The sequence below is a fragment of the Bos mutus genome, chromosome 16 (assembly GCF_027580195.1).
Source record: "Bos mutus isolate GX-2022 chromosome 16, NWIPB_WYAK_1.1, whole genome shotgun sequence".
Taxonomy (NCBI): domain Eukaryota; kingdom Metazoa; phylum Chordata; class Mammalia; order Artiodactyla; family Bovidae; genus Bos; species Bos mutus.
In genome coordinates, this window is record NC_091632.1 from 5,634,395 (window position 1) to 5,655,408 (window position 21,014).

Consider the following 21,014-nt stretch of genomic DNA (forward strand, 5'->3'; position numbering starts at 1 on the left):
CAGGCAAGGCCAGGCTCACTCATCTCAGGCCTCCCCAGGCCTGGCAGAGCAGGGCTCGATAAATATTTGTCAGGCTGGCCCGTGCCTCTCCCTGCCTGCCACCACCCTCCCCGTGTGCACACACACACACACACACACACACTCACAGACCCCCAGCTGACAGCCACACCGCTCACACACAGGTCACAGCCTCAGCCTGCCCCCCGCCACCTCCCTCTGTGCACGACACACACACACACACAGCCCCCAGCCCAGCCCGTTATTCACCAGCTACCCTCCTCCCCAATTTTTTCCTTCCCCGTGTTTGTAGGCCTCTCTCCCTTCCTCCCCCTAGATGGGCTCAGGTCTCCCCACACCCAGGTCGGGCCCAGTGCTAAACGAATAAGTGGCGACAGCAGAGCCGAAGCGCTCACTGGCGTGGGGACCCCCCTATCCGGCCCCCCGAGGGACCCTGCGGGTGGCCACCCACCCCACCCCACCCCCACCCCACCCGGTGCCTCCCCTACAGCTGCCTCTGCACAGCAGGACAGGAACAAGTTGCTGCTGAGTCCTTAAAATCAGAGCAATTTCCAGAGTAAGGGGGTGGGGGCTTCGCCTAAGAACCAAAAGATCTGGCCACGCTGCGCCGGCTGCCTGCGGGACCACCGTCTGGGGAGGCACAGCCCGGCCCGCACCCGCAGCCTCCATCAGCCCCGCCACGCTGGCGCCTGGCCCTGGCGGGACAGAGCTGTGCCCACCCCCACCTACAGCTCCCCAACAAGTAGCTCCCCTCTACCTGCAAGACGATGGCTCGTCGAGGCTGTCAATCAGTCAACCAGTGACAGGGCCTCGCTGTGGGTGGGCTACAGACACAGTGAGGGCCTGGGACGGGTCACCCGGCACTTACGAGGAGCACCCAAACTTCTCACCTCAAGACCTTTTCCAGCCCAGTTGGTGCAAAGACGTGCCCAGGCCCTTATGCGCCCTGGGATATGGGCAGCCTCTGAGCTGGTGCCCAAGGGCCCCCCTGCCCAGCAGCGTTGTCCTGGTCTGGCCCCTCCCCTCTGATTCATCCATCCAAGCTCTTCAGACTCTTCCAAAGTGTTAATCCCTCAGCTGTGTCTAACTCTTTGCGACCCCATGGACTGTAGCCCACTGGGCTTCTTTGTCCACGGGATTCTCCAGGCCAGAATACTGGAGTGGGTGGCCATTTCCTTCTCCAGGGGATCTTCCCGACCCACGGATCGAACCTGGGTCTCCTGCATTGCAGGCGGATTCTTTACCATCTGAGCCACCAGGGAAGCCCGACTCTTCCCCAAACTGATGTCTCTTCAGGAAGAACAGCGCCCTAGGGGAGTCCTGCCCCGTAACCCTCCACTGGTGGCTGTGGGACAGGGCCCTGGACCCAGGTGAACACGCCCCATTTTGTAGATGGGGACATTGAGGCTCAGAGGAGGTCGGCGACTTGCTCACAGACACAGGGCGTGTGGGCACGCAGATGCAGCTCAGCCCTCAGCGCCAGTAGCATCCATCACATGCTCCTCCTCTCACTGAACGTCTGCGACAGCCCTGGGCTGTGTGCTGGGCGCCCGGGACAGGAGGGCCACCCAGGACTGCAGAGCCCCAGGGATCCCAGCACGCAAACCCCCGTCAGCTTCCTGCAGGCCTCCCAGGGGGGAGCCTGCCACCCTGGCTCCCTGCCCCCTTCCTCAGCCCCACGGCCAAGGGCCAGGCGCAGTGTGCAGAGTGGGCTTGGGGGCGCTTCTTGGGTATCCTGCGGGAGCGGAGAGTGAGTGTCAGTCTTTGAGACCCCCGCAGGAGCCTCCTCATTCCTGTCCTGACGCCCCTCCCCGCCTCCGTCTCCCCCATCTCCTCCCCTCCTCCCCTCTCCTCCCCTCCCCCTCTCCCCTCCCCCCTCCTCTCCCCTCCCCTCCCCCTCCCCCCTCTTCCCTCCCCCCTCTTCCCTCCCCCCCTTCCCTCCCCCTCCCCTCCCCTCCCCCTCCCCTCCCCTCCCCTCCCCCTCCCCTCCCCTCCCCCTGCTCCTGCTACGTGCAGGGTAGGGCTGGGGCAGCACCAGCAGCAATTAGCCCAGCTCAGCCACCCGTTACTGGAACCTTCGTGTCAACTCTGGAGCTGATCCAGGAAACCACACCCAGAGTCCCGGATGACTCAGCCTCACCTGCCCACTCCACACCTGCCAGCCCCAGTGACCCGAGCCCGGCCGGAGCGAGAGCCCCAGCGTCCCCTGACCCGTCCTCCTCTGCCCGACCTGTGGGTTTGCCCGGCATGCTGTGTTTGAGAGTCCTTGCGTGGCAGGCTTGGGGCCCTGGCTGACTTCTAGCCAAGAGGGGAGGGGAGGTCCGTGCAAATGCTGGGCTTTGGGGGCTGCACACAGAACAGGTACTGTCCTCTGCAGCACCGTCTGACGGGCAAGCAGCTTAAGGCTAGATCACTGCCTCTCACTATCAGAGAGGGAAGAGAACACCCCTGTGGTCTGGGCTGGTGAGGATGTGAAGGAACTCAAGCCTGCCAGAAACTGTGGGTCTAGGTGTGAAGTAGAAGACACTTTCTGAAGAAAAATTTGACAAGCTGTCTAAAGGCCTGGAAATGCAATCTCACATCTGAGGACTTTTCCGATGAAAGCGATTGGGTAGATGCACAGAGACACACGCCCTAGGACTCTCCTTAGGGCTGCTGCGTCACTGCACATGACTGGCGGCAAGCTAGGTGCCACCCAAGGGGCAGTGAGGCTGAGGCGCCCCACAGCAGGGACACTGGCTCACACCACAGGCAGCCCACAGAGCAGCGCTGTGCAGCCCCGTTTACTGACACGGGCAGCTGCCCACGAAGTCTATTCAGTGGGAAGAAAGTGGGCTTGCCTCCTTTGTGTATAGAATGATACACTTTTGTAAAATGTTAGTGGTTATCTCTGGGTGGCATCATGGAAAACAACTATATTTTGTGAAAGAAAATTAAATCGTGTATATGACTCAGCACAGCCCAAAATATACAAATACATACAAATTATTTAAAGAACTGAGCTATTTCCCATTTTGGAAAAAAAAAAAAAAAAACTTGAGGTGTCAACAGGTGAGATGTTTCCAAAGGCTGTTATTTACACCTGCTGCCTACACAGTCTTTCTTTTTTAAAAAATTTTTTTACTGCTTGGCATGTGGGATCTTAGTTCCCCAACCAGGGATCGAACCTATGTCCCTTCCATTGGAAGCATTTCTCTTGACCACGGGACCACCAGGGAGGTCCCCACAGCCTTCCTTCATGTCAATCACCCAGAGGCAAGAATCAGGCCTTTCAATTTAGCGAGGAGTCTTTGGCTCCGAGAGGCTGGGACTTGGCCCAGAGATTCACAGCAAGCTCTGGAGTTCTTGCATCTCTCTTTCCTCCCTCCCAGGAACTGTGTCTTCTCAGGACCCTGTGGAGCCACTCACCTGCCCGGCATCCCTCTGAGGCGTCCGCAGTGCTCACCGCATCTGCTCAGGTTCTCCATTTGTTCGTGCTCATTCACTTTTCCACTAGAACCTTTAACGTCTGACAACCTTTGTGTCCAGGAACGTGTATCCAACCAGTATCCAAGAACCTGGTTCTATTGGTAACTTGGCTTCTTGACAGTGAGGTGTTTGTCATTTGATTTTGTGTGTATGTCTCATGATTTTTTATTAAATGCTCTACATCTGCGCTGATGTTGTTCGGGCCCTACGTCGTGTCAGCTCTGTGCGGCCCCGTGGACTGAGGCGCTCCAGGCTGCCCTGCCCTTCACCGTCTGTGGGGCCCCGTGGACTGAGGCGCTCCAGGCTGCCCTGCCCTTCACCGTCTGTGCGACCCCGTGGACTGAGGCGCTCCGGGCTGCCCTGTCCTTCACCGTCGCCCAGGGTTTGCTCAAGTTCACGTCCACTGATGGCATCTGACCGTCTCAACCTCCGTCGCCTGCTTCTCCTCCCGCCTTCAATCCTTCCCAGCATCAGGGTCTTTTCTAATGAGTCGGCTCTTCACATCAGGTGGCCAAAGTGTTGGAGCTTCAGCTTCAGCATCAGTCCTTCCTGTCAATATTCAGGGTTGATTTCCTTTAGGATGGACTGGTTGGGTCTCCTTGCAGCCCAGGGGACATCTGTGTAGAACCGTGGAGACTGAGATAAACAGCACATGTGGCCAGTTATGGGTGTGCCTCTTCTACTAGTCTGTGTGTGTGTGTGTGCGCGCGCGCGTGGACCCCCGGGGTGCTCAGTCCGTCTGGGCAGGGGTTCAGGTCGGCCTGAGTTCTGTGCTGCGATGTGGTTGGTCAGTTGCCCGGGCCCCTCGCTCCTCCAGCATCGGCCTTTCTCCCCGTCCTGCTGCGCCCTGGCCTCGGAAGGCCTCTGTCTGGCTCTGCTCCATGTAGACAGCTTCATCTTGGGGCTTGCTGTCCTGGTGGCCGGTGGTCTGGGTTCAGGACATCCCCACGTCCCAGCCCGGCTCCTCCTGGGCAGGCCCGGCCATGGACCTGGGCCTCCAGGGTAGGAAGTTTTCAGTGATCATGGCCCCCAGCCCGTGGCTGCCGAGCTGTGTCTGTGGCACCCCTCCTCCGGCCCTGGGAGGCCTGTGGCACCCAGGCCTCCGTGCTGGACACTGCTGGCATTCAGGCTGGCCGGCCACTCAGGGTGGGCTCTCCGGGCTCTGCACAGCTTCGGCAGCATCCCTGGCCCCGCCCACCTGGGGCACTCAGTGCATGCCCCCACCCCCAGCTGTGAGGACCCGCGTTGTCTCCAGACTCTGCCGCGGTCCCTGGCACGAGGCGCCCTTCTCCCCTACAGACCTGCTGCTTCAGGGCCTCTGGCCTCCCCCTGCTTCCTGCCGCCCCCCAGCACCTTCAGCTCTCCGCCCCGCCCCTCCCCTCCCCTCCGCCCTTCCGCCCCCTGCTCCTGGGGGCAGGTCTGGGGGGGGTCCTGCCCTCCCTCCCGGGGAGGCCCCTCCACCCCTCACCCACTTTATCCTGATCCATGTGGAGGCCTGAGGATCAAGTCCATGAGACGCAACTCCAGGGACTGCTGCGTCAGGAGCCCTCCCTCTGCCTTCAGCGATTCGTTACACATATTCACAAAATTCTCATCTCCTGGACAGTACCCCCCAACCACTGCCTCAGGAGAGTCGTCTTGGCCCACTGCCCGTGGCGGGGGGCAGCTGTCTCTCCTCGGGCTCCAGGCTCCCTGGCTGTCCTGTGACCTCAGCTCCCTGATTCGGTAGTTTTTCTCCATTGTTGTTGTTGGGGCTGAGCCAGCCCTTTGGGGCCTCTGTGTCCTGAGTAGAAACAGGCCTCCATCCACGTGTGTGCACAGGACAGGCACCCCTGTACCCTGGATTTGTTGGTTCCTTGCCGGGGAGATTGGCACAAGGATAATCACTGCAGAATATTTCTTTGAAAACAATAAAAGACTGGAAACAAACTTAAAAGGAAGTCACATTGTTGAGGGGTTACTGTGGGCCAGACGTAGTTAATATTTTACATATGCAGACTCTCAATCTGCACGGCCACCTTTTGAGGTGGGTCTATATCATCCCTGTTTCATTGATCAGAAAACCAAGGCGCAGAGAACTGAGGCCAGCTCCTCAAGGGGTCACAGCTGGTATGTGTGAATCGTATGTTTGAGCAGTTTGATCCCCGAGCTTGCGCTCTGAAGCACGATGTCTGCATGGCTGCTCATGAAGAAGTGGTTAAACAGACTACACCAGCGAGGAGGAATGGGGTGGCTGTGGACCAGATTAAGTGGAGAAGCAGACATATAACAGCGTATGTCATCGGCTACCCTGTGGGGGTGGGGTGGGAGAGACGCGGGAAGGGCTCCAAGTAACCCAGTGTGCGTCTGGGATGGGAGAGGGAGTCGGCGGTGAGGAGACTTTACAGCACAGCTTGCTGGGCTAGATGAGCATTTTGTCATCTTTAAGTATGACTTCCAAAATTTCCTTCGCAGTTTTAAAGCACAGTATCTCTTTAACTTCACAAAAATCCCATCAAGTAAGAATTACGCTCTCCGATTCACAACTGAGTAAACCGCGTGATTGAATCAAGTTCAGTGACTTGTCTGTGACTGCACAAACCCTGGAACCAGGTTTTCCGAAGTGTTCTTGTTGCTTTGTTTGTTTTTCGGACGCTTGGCTTGCGGTCTCTTAGCTCCCCGACCAGGTGGTGAATGCAGAAAAGGCCCTCAGCAGAAAAAGCGTGGAGTCCTAACCTCAGACCACCAGGGAATTCCTGGAACCAGGAATTGAATCCTGCATCTCTGACCCAAGCCCAGTATCCCAGGTGCTATGTGCCGTCATGGACTTGCCCTCACTCACCATTCATCACCCATAAAATGCTCACTAAGCATCTACCGTGTGAGTGTCTGACAGTTGGTGGCCTCAAAGCTGCTCAGTATTCTCTCAAAGAGGATGGAAGCACGGCCCTTCCACCCCACCCAGGACTGAAGAAGAGGAAACGCACGGCATGTCCAGTGCTGGTCGTGGCAGGGGGACTGGAGCTGCCTTACGCGCTGTTCAAAGCACGACATTGTACAGCCTCCTGGAGAACAGCCAGGCAAGAGCATTAAGGATGTGCAAGCATCCAGTCCAACAACTCAGCTTCCAGGACTGCATATTGTCTCCCGTTTTAATGTTTTTTATTGAAGTACAGTTGCTTTACAATGTTGTATAAATTTCTGCTGTAGAAAATAAGTGGTTCCATTATCTACATATATCTGCCTGCAATGCAGGAGACCCAGGTTCGATCTCTGGGTCAGGAGGATCTGCTGGAGAAGGGAATGACAACCCACTCCATCAGTCTTGTCTGGAGAACTCCAAGGACAGAGGAGTCTAGCGGGCTACAGTCCATGGGTGTGCAAAGAGTTGCACATGAGTGAGTGACTAACACTTCCACTTTCTTCTTTACGTATATATATACATACAATCTTTAAAAAATATTCTTTTTCATTATGGTTTATCTTCTCTGAATAGGATATTGAATATAGTTCCCTCTGCTACACAGAGCCTTGTTGTTTATCCAGCCTATATATGATAGCTGCTGCTGCTGCTGCTAAGTCGCTTCAGTCGTGTCCGACTCTGTGTGACCCCATAGACGGCAGCCCACCAGGCTCCCCCATCCCTGGGATTCTCCAGGTAAGAACACTGGAGTGGGTTGCCATTTCCTTGTCCAATGTATAATAGCTAACACACACTAATTTTAACTCCCAGTCTGTGTTTCTCCCAACCCCTTTCCCCTTGGCAACAGGCTATGTCAAGAACTGTATTTTAAGAAAATAATGAGATATGGGCACAAAAACACATCTGCAGGAAGACTCACAGCACCCTGATAACATTTAGAACATCTGAAGAGACGGGATTTATGAAATAAACTGTCATATGTGTATCATCATTCAAAATGATACATGAATATCTAATGACATGAAATATTCAAGACACACTGCTTATAAGCTGCTTATAGGGCAGCATGTGTGATATGTCTCAGTTTTGGTTTTTAAACGTGGACATAATGGAGTGCATAGAAAACAGCCTAGAAGAGGTATCAATCAGCCTGATGAGAAAGACCGTCTTTCGATGGTGGGATCGTGCACGATTTTCACCTTGTTTTCAAGCCTTTTTGTATTGCCTGAATTTTCTTTTACAGAAAAGTCGTACTGTTCTTAAAATAAAAAGAAGGGACTCCCCTGGTGGTCCAGAACTTAAGACTGTTCCCCTGCAGAGGACGTGAGCTCGATCCCTGCGGGGGAGCTAAGATCCCACATGCTGCTCAGTGCAATCAAAAAGAAAGAAAACAGAAGAGGACAGACGAGGGTCTTCTTTATTTTGAAAAATAAACCTTAGTGATTCTGAAAGGTGAAGCAAACAGCACGTCTGATGTTTGGGTTAGGGTTAACTAAAGCATGACTCATCTATTTATAACCTGAAATACTATGTCCCTATTAAAAATGGTGATTCATTGAAGAGCCTGTGTGCCAGGCATTGATCACACAAGGCGGCCACAGCAGGGACTCTCCCCTTGTGAGGTCACGAGTGAGCAGGTGTTCACATCCCCTGACGACTCGAGGGATGAGGGTACCAGAAAGTTCTTACAAAGTAACGCTGCAGCCAGGGACAGAGCACAGCTCGGGGAGGCAGGTGAGGGTGGGCTGGGGAAGGCGCGGGAGCTCGCCTGGGTCCAGAGACGGGGCATCCGGGTAGAAAGAGCATCCTGGGCAAAGGCGGCCGAGGGGATAGGCCCCTTGCGTACAGCAGGACTGGAGCCCAGCCTCCAGGCAGGGCTGGTGGGAAGGGGGGCTGCCAAGGGTGTGCACCCTGAGGGTGAGAGCAGCTGGGCTGGTGGGAAGGGGGGCTGCCAAGGGTGTGCACCCTGAGGGTGAGAGCAGCTGTGGAGGGGGTTGGGTGTGCACCCTGAGGGTGAGAGCAGCTGGGCTGGTGGGAAGGGGGGCTGTCAAGGATGTGCACCCTGAGGGTGAGAGCAGCTGTGGAGGGGGTTGGGTGTGCACCCTGAGGGTGAGAGCAGCTGTGGAGGGGGTTGGGGTGCTTACAACAACAGAGCACACTGCTGATGTCAGAGTATGGGAGGTGGACGGGCTAAACTGGAGACAGGGTCAGCAGCCGCCGCCGGCTGCAGTTCCCAGAGCGGGGAGAATCTGGCAGAGCGCCGGCTGCAGAGATCAGGGCGGGTGGGCCCAGGGCAGGACAGCCTCGGAAGTCCACTGTGTGGTGGGACTCGGTGATGGGCCTGGGGCCAGAGTCCAGATGAGCCAGGTTCTGAGTGAAGGAGTAGGGAGGTGGAAGCCTCCTTTTCTTTAGAAGAAAGGAAACCCATGTACTGCTCGCCTGGTTGCACCTGACGGCTTGGGATGTTCAGGAGGGAGATGTGGGCCCAAGATACGGGTTTTAGGGTCACCAAGCACACACACCACAGTTAAAGCTAAGGTGTAGAGATCTCTCAAGCAGAGTGTGTAGAAAGCAGAGGGGAGTGGGTCAAAGGACAGACGGAGGAGGAGACGGCGTGATCTGAGAGGTAGGGAGAAAGCGGGACGGGGGGGTGGGGAGGGTGTCTTCAAATGCGGGAGAGCTCAGATAACTCTTCATCAGCCCAGTGCTCATGGCTTGGAAATGGGGCAGAGGCCAGGGCTGCTAAGACTCCATAATATACAGGACAGCCACCCCGCCCCAAGCAGGATTTATAAGCCTAAAATGTCAATGAACTGAAAGTGAGCAACTGGTTTCAATTCCAGGTGGCCTGGGGGCTGCCTTTCCCAGTCCCCGGGCTCGTCCGCCCCGCCCTCATCCCCTCCCCTCCTCACGCCACTCCAGAACCTTGCTCCCTGTTTGCCCGAGAAAATAAAGAATCAGAGGAGACCTCTCAGCCCCTCAGACCACGGTGTCCACCACTCCCCAGCATGCACCCGTGGCCGCCGGCTTCTCCCCTCCTGGTCCTGCAGGCCCCTCCCTCACCCTAGATGGTGCCCCCTTTACTTTCTTAGCCCCAAGGACATATACATCTCTTCTATTAACTTCTTTAATTTCTTCCATTTTAAGAGAAGGGCTTCCCTGGTGGCTCAGTTGGTAAAGACTCTGCCTGCAATACAGGAGACCCAGGTTTGATTCCTGGGTCAGGAAGATCCCCTGGAGAAGGAAATGGCAATCCACTCCAGTATTCTTGCCTGGAAAATCCCATGGACGGAGGAGCCTGGTGGGCTACAGTCCACGGGGTCGCACGAGTCGGACACGACTTAGCGACTAAACCACCACCACCACAATTCTTGCCTGGAGAATCCCATGGACAGAGGAGCCTGGAGGGCTGCAGTCCACGGGGTTGCAGAGACTCTTAGAGAACCCACATGCTGTCTCTTGCCCCACTCCCTTCCAGGACTCCCTAGGGTTCCTGTGGTCTCCTGGGCCTGCTGGGCGCTGGGCCCCCATCACCAGGAGCCGCAGTCACAGGCCTCGCTGTCTCTGCTCTGGGGAAGCATGATAGGCCTGCCCTCACCTGGCGCCTTGAGACCCTCCGGCGGCCGCCCCTCCTAGGCTCCTCCCCAGCTGAGTGCAGAGGCAGAGGGGAGCAGCCGGCCCTGCTCTCAGGCTCCTCTCTGTGAGCTCACTTGGCTCTCGGTGGTCAGATGGCATGGGAGCGCTGACCGGCCCTGAGGTCCAGCCTGGAGGGTCCGGCCTCCCCACAGCCTGTCCACCGGCAACTCCAACTCCCAGTGCTCCCACACGGCTCCTCGCCTCCCCCTGCACCCTCCTCCCACACCAGATGGCAATGACTGCCTTCCGGACAGTTCTTCAAGCCTTGATTCCTCCCTTTTCTCGCTTCCTGTTCTATCTGGAAGCAGGTCCTTCCTGTGGGCTGTCTGTCCAAATCCCATCCTGAATCTGACCCGGTCACCACCTCTGTGGCCCGACCTGCCCACTTGTTCCCAGTAACTGCTCCTCCCTCAGTGGTCCCGGCAGTCCCCCAGACCCCCTGTGCTTCCTTCTCCCCCGGAGGGAAAGCTGGGGCCCCCCACCTCGGGTCATGCCCAATTGTTCTGTGGTCTGCCCCCAGCCTCCTCACTGCCCTGGGCGTTGAGTGGACGCTGCCCCCTGGAGTCCACCCGACCCCCCACAGCCTGGAGGTCGCCGGCGCCTCCACTCAGACGTTGAGCCTCCTCCGATCTCCTAGTTGGATCGCAGCGGGGCCCCCAGCCCTGCCAGCGCTGCTCGCTCGCCCTGTCCTCTGCGAGGACCCGCCACCCAGCTAAGCAGTCAGCTCTTGCTGCTGATGTCTGTCCCTGTGAGGACTTGAGCGCCGCGAGGGCAGCCCCCATCCCTTCACCCCCTCCCACCGCGCAGCAGCCGCACAGGACGTGATCTGTCCCCCACGTGAATCCCCACCTCAAACTTCCTAAAGAAATTGACGGCCGTTAGCTATCACCTTTGAGCCCCGATTGGTGACCTCTGACCTTTAGCTCTGATCAGCGAGGAAAAGGTTGGCCTCTCTGCTCCTGACTAATTTTCATCTTTCTTCTCCTGGGCTGGACAGGATGTGTGTGTGAGTTAGTTCATCACAGACCTTCCTCCCTGAGGACCTGCAGGGCCTGGGGTCTGCGAGGAAAGGGTACGAAAAGTCAGAGGGTGGAGGGTACGGGACGCTGGGTGGGAGGACCCAGGGCGGGACGGTGGGCACCGGGCATGCTGGTTTGGAGGTCCAGGGCCTGGGAGGGGTCCCGGGCGGGCACTCCTGGCTCCCTGCCCCTCTTCCCATCCCACAGGTGTTGCTCCCGCTCCGTCCATCACATGGGCCTGTCCTGAAGATGAATAGATCCTCCCCGAGAGCAGCCGGCACAGGCTAGGCGCTGAGAGTCAGAGAGGAGGGTCTGTCCTCATCTGGGAAGTGGGCGGGGCCCCCACGGAGCCCGGGGTGCGTGTGGGGGAGCCAGGACCGAGGGTGGGCGGCCCCCAGCTCAGGGCTGTCCACAGAGCGTGTCTGGGTGTCCCCACCCGCAGAGTCACCGCGCCCCCCCACCCCCCAGCACCCCCTGCGCCCCTCTCCCTGGAGCGCCGCCCTTCCTGCCGCACCAGGGCCCGGGGGCTGGCCGGGGCTTTCCACCAGACGGTGAGGGAGAGGACTGCAGCCAGGAATATGCCCTTTGCTCGAGCCCACGGGTGGCCTGGCGGGCAGCAGCCCTGCGGGGTGGGTGACGTCAGCCCCGAGGTGCAGGCCTGGCTGGTTTTGCCGCAGGGCCTCGCCTCCCAGGGAGAGGATGACCTCACCCGAGCGTGGCGAGGCTGGCCAGCCCGGAGCAGAGCCTTCCCGGGGCAGCTGGGGGCACGTCCGCAGGGCGGGGGACATGGGGTGCCCAGGGCCGGAGCCGGGCCGTGGGGCGACCTCTGCCTCATTCTCTGCCGCTGCCCAGCAGCAGCACACACGCTGGTCTGTGTGCCAAGGGGTGCCTGACGCCACAGCTTCGGACCGCAACGCTCGGCCTGCGTTTCAGGTGAGCTCGGGTGGACGTTTACTCATCTCACCTTGTCTGAAAAGGGCAGGTTTGCCACTGAACCAAGATGTACGATGTATATTTTAGAATATGTTTTACCACCTAAGACCTCAGCCCCCTCTCTGTCCGCTTTAGGTTACGCATGACACAGAAAGGGCTTCCCACCCCAGAGTGGACCCAGAACTGAAGTAACATGTCGAAACTGCCCTGCTGGGGTCGCTCAGTCGCTTAGTCGTGTCCGACTCTTTTCGACCCCATGGACTGCAGCACGCCAGGCTTCCCTGTCCTTCACCATCTTCCTGAGTTTGCTCAGATTCATGTCCATTGAGTTGGTGAAGCCATCCAACCATCTCATCCTCTGTTGTCCCCTTCTCCTCCTGCCTTCAATCTTTCCCAGCATCAGGGTCTTTTCCACTGAGTTGGCTCTTCGCATCAGGTGGCCAAAGGATTGGAGCTTTGACTTCAGCATGTCATGAGAAACTTGAAACAGAAAGTTCTCAACTGGGAAAAACCAGAATTCTTCTCCTGAAGAGATGTTGTCCCCCAGGCAATGTTGCACAGAAAAGAATTTGGCTGGAGCTCTTTTTTTCCCCATGGTGACTCCATTCCCATTAGAATTATGTCCTTTTTCAAAAGAAGATTCCTTGTGATTGTTGAAAATTTTAAAAGGGGATTGCTTTTTGAGACACTTGTGGCTCTTGTGTAAATATTCTTTCTTCAGAAATAGATGTACTAACCGTAAAAATTGGTAAAAGGTCCTCCTCTAGCAATGCAAATGCAAATTAGATGTTAGAAAAATACAAGATTCTGGACTTAAAGATGTATATACATATAAACTTAATAAATTGTATGTGTATCCACATACACTGTATATCACATATACACACTCATCATGTATTACCTGTGTACTTCAGTTATGTATCTTCATGTAGAATGTGTATGAACTATCACACCAGACGTTTCTGGTCCTCCAGTCTGGACGCTGCCCGCCCCTCCCTGGTGGGGAGGCCCCCCTGCTTCTGGAACTGCCTCCACTGTTCACACCCAGGCCCAGCCTGAGCGCGTCCCAGCCTCAGTCTTCATCTCTCAGATCCTGCCCTGAGCTTGTCTCCTCCTCTGACTCAGGGCACCAGCCACTGGCTTCTGCGTCTTAGCCGTGTTGCGCCCAAGCCCCTGGGAGCCTAGGCTTGGGTGCTGCCCTGTCAGGCCGTGGGGAGAAAGTGAGCCCTTGCAGGGGGCACCCACAGACAAGTCCTCGATCAGCTGCCCCTGGGCCTTCGCAGGGGCCTGCAGCTGCACACCGGGCCCTGGGAGCCGCCAGGCAGCCCCTGGCCGATTCCCCTGAGGGGCCCTTGCCCCCCTTCCCTGCGGCCTCTGCGTCCTGTTCCAGCAAGTTTGCTGGCAAAGCAGGTCCGATTCTGGGCTTGTCCTGAGCAGATAGGGTGAGCAAGCCTCCGCTGTCCCCATCTCACGATCTCCTACCTTAGCCACCCCCGAGCTGTGGCCACATGGGCAGACGTCCTCAACTATGACTTATCCTAATGTTTTTTCCTGTAAACAGGCTCCCATTGACGTTATCAGTGAAACAAGCCAGACACAAAATAAAAATGCTAAAGGATTCCACCCCTGCGAGTCCCTGGAGTCAAGCTCACAGAGGCAGAAGTGAAGGGCGGGGTGGGGCGGGGGTGGCGGCGTGCTGATGGGGACAGGGTGTGGGTTCCTGAGATGCTGGTGGTGATGGTTGTACAACGATGTGAGTGAACTTAACACCACTGAGCTGCACGCTTTAAAATGGTTGATTTCATTTTGCGAATATTTTTCCACAGTTAAAAACAAACAAAAAAACACAGTTGATAGCATTTTTAAGTGACCCTTGGAAGAGTTTAATTAGATGTGGATTGAGACTTTACAAAAAGACTTTCTTTTTACTTAAAATAATTCAAAAGGAAATCTTTCATCTCTGTGACATCCAGGGTTTGCTGTGCTGGTTACTGTTTTCCTGGAGAACTGGAGCCTGAATTCGCATCTCTTGGAACTTAGAAACGTTTGTCCCACCTCAGTCCAGCTGGTAATCGGCCGTGAGTCACTGCGGCAAGGTGCTTGCCCACAGCTCGAGGCCCTGCCCTTCAGGAGGCAGCCTGGGGGCTGACAGTGGAGGTTTGGGCTCCGATCCTAACGCTGCTGCCTGCGGGCTGTGTGATCTCAAGTGAGTGTCCGAACCTCGCTGAGCCTTAGCTCCCTCTGCTGTAAAGTGGAGGCGCTAAAGGCTCCTACCTTATGGAACCAGCAAGACAATTAGTTGGCGTCAAGCACATCGGGGGGCTGCCCAGGTGCTCTAGTGGTAAAGGGCCTGCCCGCAGGGCTGGAGACTAAGAGCGGTGGGTCGGATCCCAGGGCCGGGAAGGTCCCCTGGAGGAGGGCCTGGTAACCCACTCCAGTGTTCTTGCCTGGAGAATCCCATGGACAGAGGAGCCTGGCAGGTACAGCCCACAGGGTTGCTCAGGGTCAGACAGGACTGAACCGACTTAGCGCACAAGCTTGTCAGCCGCATGGCACAGTGCATCTGTCCTTGAGCCTCTTTTGCTGTTGTTATTGAGCAGAAGGTGAAGCAATCTTTGCTCCAGGGAGCCTTCCCTGACTGCCTCCACCATTGTCCAGGCTGGGTTAGGCTCTTCTCTGGGCTTCCCAGGCTCCTTGGGGACACCCTGTCGTGACGTCGTATCCAGAAGCCGTCGAGGGGAGCGGCTGCTGAAGGCAGTTGCTCACGGGGTCCCCCTGGGTTGGTGCTGAGGTGGCCAGCAGCCTTGGTGCTGAGCAGAGGGGCCGTGTCCCACTGCCCCGTGGTGAGCAGGCCCAGCCCACTGCCCACTGCCCTGCGGCGGGCAGGCGTGTGCTGAGCGGCAGTGGGACGATCGCAGGGACTCCATACCAGGACCCCCGCCCCAGCTGAGGACACAGGACCCGAGGGCCTTCTGCAAGTAGCCGCACACTGCTGGGCCCGGGACAGCAGTGGCCCAGGGTGTGGGGACCGCCTGCTGTCCCTTCAGGTCTGGAAGGAAGCTCAGGACCCCTCGGCTCAGGCGGGCGCAGCCCTCCCCCCGCCCCCACCCCCACCCCGCCTCCCACCTGCCGCTGAGCATCCTGCAGCCTGACCTTCAAGTTGGGCTTTACTGTTTTCAGATCATCTGCTTGGCTGTCACCTGCTCGGGTCTTCCCAGGACGAACCCAAGGGGGTCGTGGCCATATCGGTACCCCTCATGACAGAGAACAAGAAACTAGCTCCGGGGAGTGAGCAGAGACAGGGCAAACCTCGACAATTCCTTCCATGTGAGGCCCCTGGACGAGCCAGTTAGCAGGACAGAAAGCGGGACAGGGGTCCCGGGCAGGGGTGTCTACTGGGGCAGAGTTTCAGCTTAGGACAGGAGCTGTCCTGGAGATGATGGTGGCTGTGGCTGGACCACAATGTGAACACACGTAATGCCACTAAAAGTGGTGAAAACGGTGAATTTTGTGCCGTGTGTGTGTGTGCTAAGCCGCTTCAGTCGTGTCCCGGTGTGTGTGTGCGCGCTAAGCCGCTTCAGTCGTGTCCCGGTGTGTGTGTGCGCTAAGCCGCTTCAGTCGTGTCCCGGTGTGTGTGTGGGCTAAGCCGCTTCAGTCGTGTCCCTGTTGACCCCATGGACTGGAGCCCAGCAGGCTCCTCTGTCCATGGGGTTCTTTAGGCAAGAGTGAGTTGCCACGCCCTCCTCCAGGGGAGCTTTCTGACCCAGGGATCGAACCCGTGTCTCTTGCGGCTCCTGCATCGCAGGCAGTCTTTGCCGTTAAGCCACTGGGGAAGCCCTATGCTGTGTATATTGTACCACAATTTGAGAAAATTTAAAACTAGTGACTAATATGTAATAATGATATATTAACGTAGTGTGCTATGGATAGGAACGTGTCATCGCATATGAGTATATAATGTATCCCTAACCCACACCCTGAGGGGTCCAGGGAACTCCGAGTTCAGCTGTGAACTCTTCTCTGCTTGGACAGTCCAAGGCTCCTCAGGCAGAGCACCCTCGAAGCCCCGAGGGCCCCGGGTGCTGGGCTCCCAGCTGTCTCTGGCTCCAGGGCTCCAGCGGCCTGTGCGCTCTGCCCCCAGCCCTTGTTACCGTCTGCTGCAGGGGGTCTGGGCGCATTCCTCTGGCCCAGGGTCTGTCCTCCCGCTGGGATGGGGGCAGGGGCAGGCAGGACCGCGGAGGCCTCGGCGGCGTCGCCCACTGCAGCGGGGTTGAGTTTCCCGGGCATGTTACTCGCAGTGGCCCCACCAGGTGGTGGGGGTGGTCCCACCTTCCCTATGAGTCCGCTGAGGCCCTTTCAGATGCCCCCAGTCCCCTGCCCTCTACCTCGTCCCATGGGGAAACAAACCGATGGCCCCTCCTCTCCACTTAGCAGCCCCAGGGCCACCTCTGGCCAGTGACTTAGCACCTGCCCTGGGGACAGCCCCAGGGGAGGGCAAGGGGATCCGTGGGGCAATGGGGCCCCCGAAGCTCATGTGGAGCCCCTTGGAGGGGCGGTCCCCAGCCCCAGCGAGGGCCGAGCAGAGACCAGGGCGCCTTTGTCCTCCACCCGCCCCTTGCCCTCTGTTTACATCCTTCCTTCCCGTAAGTGCTGGGCCCTGGCCCGCTGGCAGGGAGCCAGGCGCACCTGTAGGACAGGTTGGGCAGAGATCTGGGGGTGTGGGCGCAGGACTGGAGGTGACTCAGGCCTCCGCTCCTCCCAGGCTGCCCTGGGCCAGGGATTCTGGGTCCCAGAGGATGAGATGCTTCCCGGGGGCTGTGTGGGCCGGAGAGTCAGGAGGGCGCGGCCCGTCCCCTGTCCTCAGTGGGTGTTTCCCGGGGAACCGAGGTCAGGGAGACACAGCGCTGGGCGGTGGGAGCCCCTCACCCCACGCAAGGCCCGCGGGCTGGGAGCCCTGGGCCCGGCGAGGGGCGTGCGGGCACAGGGGCCTCTCCAGGGGACCCGCAAGGAGACACTTGTCCCGGGAAGGACACTCGGGGCGACCCCAGGGGTTGCGTCTGGCTGTGAGGGAGGGCCAGGCCCTCGGGAGCCGTGACTCACTCAGGAGGGAGGCCTTGTCTTCCGAGACTAAGGCCTCAGGGGGACGGCTCTCTGCCCGACCTCCGTCTCCGGGGACCTCGACCCCCAGACCGCGCTCACAGCGCCGATCTGTGGCCCTGCCCTCCCGCAGGGCTCTCCGCCCAGCCCCCTGCGGCCCTGACTCTGCCTGACCCAGCTCCCTGTGGCTCCTTCTCTCTCTGCCCCTCGGCTTCTCCGTCTGTCAGAATAGGTGGCCCTGGAACCAGGAGAAGGGAGGGGAGCGGTGCTTTGCGCCTTAGCTCGTCCAGCTCTGCAACCGCTGCCCCCTCACCCGCCCGAGTCCTGCCGTCCTGTCTGCACTCTGAGGGGGCTGAGGACCCTGGCGGTCAGCAAGTCCGCCCGGGTGAAGAGTTGAATAGCCTCTTCAACTATTTGTGCTGAAGGACCAGTTTGGTTTTGCTTGACTTTGTTTTGATTTGATTTTCCAATCTAATGCTTTTGCAAAACAATAAAACCGAAAGACTAGAAAAACGGGAAGGAAGCGACCTGAGACTCACTTCGGTGTAAGCGGGCTGTTGTGGTAGCTGTTACCTGTGTTTCTATCAGCAGTGAGAAAGTTGTTCTTTGTTTTTGTCTGCTCCCCCTCCGGATAGAAAGTTACTTGTCAAACTGCTGTAACAGTTTCTAAACAGTGGCCCGCACTGGTCTCTGGACCACATCCCAGGCTGCAGGAGGAGGGTGAGCCTGGAGACCCTGCTCAGGGCGGTGTCCTGAGGTCTGGCTCACCGCGGGGAGGCCGGGCTCCCCGGCCCCTGCGCCTGGGGAGGGGCTTGGCCGCGGGCAGAGGGCTGGGGTGCTCAAGCACCGGTACCACCTGGGCCTTAAAACTCTTCAGTCTCTGGGGCACGGTGGGCGGGGTCCAGGTGGTCAGGCCACCCCTGGGGTGCAGCTGTGGACTCTGCTGCCCGCGGCCCTCTGGCAGGGAGGACCCCGCTTCGGCTCTGGAGGAGCCCCGTCAAGGGCGGGTGGGCCGGGGCCTCACCCAGGAAGCCTGGGGACAGTGAGGAAGGCCTTCCGCTTCTCTGAATGCAGCTTGGGCAGCGCAAAGGGTATGCCTTCTTGCTCACTGACGTTCAAGAGATATTTTTTAAAAAGCAGCCAGAAACAGGCATGTGCAGGAGAATGCTTTATAAACATGGAAACCACCCAAGTGTTGAGGCAAGTGGTTTGTTTCTCGCAGCTGCAGAGACGCCTGGGAGAGCTGACCAGGCCCCGGGGGAACCTGCAGTCACCTCCTCAGGGTGTGTGATTATTGGGTATTTACTGCTGGTATATGCACTCTGCTAGGGTTCTGGTGAGGAAGCCAAAGCAGTGACCTGCAGCCCCACCATCAGGAGGTCCCCGGGCGCTGGGTGCTCCCCCCAGAGCTTGGAGGGGTGACACGGGCAGCTCCCAAGGCTTCCTGGAAGAGGTGGTCTCCCTGGGGGACTGTGGGGTGAGTCACGCAGCCTCCTCTCAGTGGACCATCATGCGGGTGGTACCCAAGCTGGGTGGAGCACCTGATGGTAACCCACAGGCTGTTCGAGACGCAGGGCTGGGAGGAAAGGTCAGACCAAGCTGGTCACAGCAGACAATCTGACGCGGTGCCATTTATGCAGGATTTATCCGAAGGTTCTTTGCTGTGTCAGGGTCACCTGATGCCGGGGGTGGGGGTGGGGGTCTCCTCAAGCCCAAGCTTCCCCGCCCCTCATCACAGTTCTGTCCTGAGCTAACCCCGAGCAGAGGAAGCTTCCCGCCAGACCCTCCGACGTGAGCTGGGTGCCTGAGGGACCGAGTCATGTCTCCAGATCTTTTCATCTCAGCAGAGGCGGTGAGGGCCGTCCAGCCCCACGCAGGCGCCAAGCAGTGTGTGGGGCACCCTCGCCAGGGGGCTAACGGCCGTTGCCTCCAGGGGTGAGCTTTGAGATGACTGCTCGCGTCTCTTTACTCCCTGGGCACAGTCTGAAATATGGAGCGGCCGCCTAGTACTTTGTAAAAGCAGCAGTTTCCCTGGGATTGACGCCACGGCTCGAAACAGCCCCTTACACGGGGCAGAGCGGCGTGCTTCAGTAACCTCACACGACTATGCAGCCGTCCCCACACCTAGTTTCAGGACATTTTGTCCCCAGAGGAGTCTGGTGCCACCAGCAGCCACTCCCCCCGAAGCCCCCAGGACCGCCCATCTGCCCTGTGTCTGCATGAATCTGCCTGTTCTGGACACTTCCTCAATGCGGCCTTCACGACTGGCTTCTCGCGTTCAGCATCGTCTTTCCAAGGTTCATCCAACTCGTACATACGTCATTCCTTTTTATTTCCTGATATATTTTGTCGTATTCCTATTGTATTATTTATTGAAATATCAAGTAATAATTTCGACCATCTGTTGCCGTGCTGTCAGTGTGGGGAAGGTGTGCACACGGTCAGCGCGCTTGTGTCTCAGAAGTGTTTCTGTCGAGCGACCTCGTGGGACACGTGGAAAGCATCTGTGCTGTCAGGGGTCGAGGCAGAAAGAGTCGCGTGGTAAACAGGGACACTGGGTACTTTGGGGGTGACGAGAGCCCTGCGGAGTGGACGGCAGCACAGACTGGGTCGTGCCGGCCCAGGCCTCTCTGGAGCGGTGAGATTCAAGCCAGGACTTGTCTGGGAGCTGAGAGCCCCAGGAGGGGAGGGGGCCGCGAGTGAGACGAGGAAGCCACGCACTAAAGCTGGTGGGTGCCCCGCGTGCACAGGGCCCTGAGGCAGAGCTGACAAGACCTGCAGATGTGACGGGGCTCAGGGCGTCAGCAGCTGTCGGCTCAGAGGTCACACAGTGGGGGGACCCGGCCCAGCGACTGAGATCTCCGCTGCCGAAATGCTTCCCCAGCCCAGGGGCCCAGGTCAGGAGGGCGGGGCTGGCACTGGGCCGAGACTCAGGTGCGCCTGGCAAGTGTGGACAGGCCCGGAGCAGCTGGACGGAGCCCCAGGCAGTGAGTCCTGGAAAGGGGAAGGGAGGCCAGCAGGGATTCTGTATCCATGGCAACCAGGGCCGCGCCCGCCTCTCCTGGTGACCTAGGATGGTCCAGTGCTCAGGGGCGCCTGGGCTCCCTGCGGGCTGGGGTGTGGCCTTGGCCTCGCAGCGACCGGGGCAGCTGTGTAACCGAGCGCGCTGCATGTGGGCGGCCTGGTGGTGTGGCCCACAGCCAGGGCGAGGGGGTGCATGCAGGAAGGCCGCTGAGCAAATAGACTCCAGTCACGCACCCAGCGGGACTCAGGGGACTGTCCCCGGCAGAGCACCCAGGCCCCTGTGGAGGCGGGGCTGGCCACACCGCGCTGACCCAGCAGCCCACTTGGCCTGCTCAGCGTTATCCTGAGACAGGAGGGTGGTGGACGAGATGAGTGTGGGTGGCCGGGGATCCTGTGGTCCTCCCTAGAAACGTGTCCGGGGACAAGGCTGGCGGAAGAGCTGGGGAAACCACCTGTGCTGCCCTCCTCCCCTTAGTCCTCCAGCTGGAGAGAGAGGAGGCTCCGCTAAGCTCACAAGGAATGAGTGTGTGGAAGGGCCGATGGTCAGGCGTGGGCTTTGGGAAGTGCCCCCCTCCCCGAAGATTTCAACCCTGGAAGGAAATCGGAGCTCAGTGACTGGCCTTCCTTGGCCAGGGGAGCGGAGCACAGGCTGAACACGGACCCTGTGGCATTTGGATCCAACCAGGGACAAGTTCACAGTCCCTCAATAAACTCGTGAACAGCACTTAATGTGTGTACGACACAGCTGGATCAGGAGTCGGGTCCATCCTAGTGGGGCTTAGAGTCCAGTGACATTAAGTCTCAGCAATAAATCCACTCACCTGTACCTGCCTCCTTCTCAATTGCTGTCTATCTCTCTCTTTTTCTCCTCTCTCCCCTGATCCACCCACCCACCCACCTACCCATCCATCCACCCA